Raw genomic sequence first — 1,327 nt, 5'->3', positions numbered from 1 at the left:
AAAAAATTAAGCACAACTAGGAAATATTACAACCAGAACAAAAGGAAAACGATCCTAAAGAAAAATGATCACAAATATATTTGTCAAATATGGAATGCTGGGAAACAGCAGACATAGAAAGAGACCAGTTTTTCACAATGCTATGTATGATGGGTGACTTTTATAGTAAAGGGGAAGAAAAAATAAAAGATTACATATATTTGTTGTTAGCTGCTGTTGAGTTGGCCCTTGACTCACGGCAACCCCATACACAATGGAACAAAACTCTGCCCAGTCGTGTGCCACACCCACGATGAGTTGCAGTTTAGACAATTATGACCCCTACAGTTTTCACTGGCTGATCTTCAGAAGTAGATTGCCAGGCCTTTTTTTCTAGTCTGTCTTAATCGGGAAGCTCCACTGAAGCCTGTCTAGCATCATAGCAACACACAAACCTCCAGTGACAGACAGATGGTGGCTGTGCAGGAGATGTATCGGCTGGGAATCAAACCCAGGTCTCCTGCATAGAGGGCAAGAATTCTACCACTGAACCACCAATGCCACCGTATACACACACGCACACACAGATAGAGAAAGAAAGAGCATGTACCACATGCCTGCCACTGTGCTATCTGCCTCACATACGTTATCTAATCACCACCAGAAAACCATGAGCTAAGTGCCATTATTGTTTCACCTCTCTTTTAAAGATAAAGGAACTCATGCTCCAGGACTGGAATTTGCCCAAGGCTACCGAGGTACCAAATCTCATAGTTAAAATTCTAAATCTGATTCCAAATCCCTTGATCTTCTCTCTTCACAGAGCTACCTTACAGAAGCCTCGCCAAAAAAAAAAAAAGACTGATTCCACAAACAACAATAAGATCCACAAGCTCCAGCCATGCTTGCAAGTATGAAATGGGCTGGCAGTCAGATAGTCATCATCCAAGTTGCCCTGCCTGCACAGATACCAGGATTATCAGGGTTGAATGTTAGAAACAAAGCAAGTTTTTTCAAAAACCCCCTCCTCGGGTGACCTGGGACCTGCCCCAGGAGGGTGAGCAATCCTGAAAATGTCCTGAGAAGCCTTTGAGGGAATTTTTCGCGGCTGCCACATTTTTTTTTTTTTTTTGCCGCATGTGTGATCCAAAAAGTGATTTCAAGAGTTTCGAGAAGAAGACCTATTCTTGAAACAAAAAGCTGACCCCTTTTAGCCAATGTGTTGTTGTTGTTAGGTGCTGTCAAGTCGATTCTGATCCATAGCGACACTATCTAGGTACAACAGAACGAAACACTGCCCTGTCTTACACCATGGCCACAATTGCTGTTATGCTTGAGCCCGTTGTTG

General features: G+C 43.0%; 1 non-coding gene across 1 annotated transcript; it reads right to left on the bottom strand.

Annotated features, from left to right (window-relative positions):
• Nucleotides 1-469: 469 nt before the first annotated feature.
• Nucleotides 470-540, bottom strand: TRNAR-UCU (transfer RNA arginine (anticodon UCU)). The gene has a single exon. It is a non-coding gene; the product is annotated as a tRNA-Arg (tRNA).
• Between the last annotated feature and the right edge of the window lie 787 nt (nucleotides 541-1,327).

Source organism: Loxodonta africana, chromosome 12, assembly GCF_030014295.1.
Source record: "Loxodonta africana isolate mLoxAfr1 chromosome 12, mLoxAfr1.hap2, whole genome shotgun sequence".
NCBI lineage: Eukaryota > Metazoa > Chordata > Mammalia > Proboscidea > Elephantidae > Loxodonta > Loxodonta africana.
The sequence above is the reverse complement of the archived record's forward strand: the minus strand, read 5'-3'. Positions and strand labels throughout refer to the sequence as shown.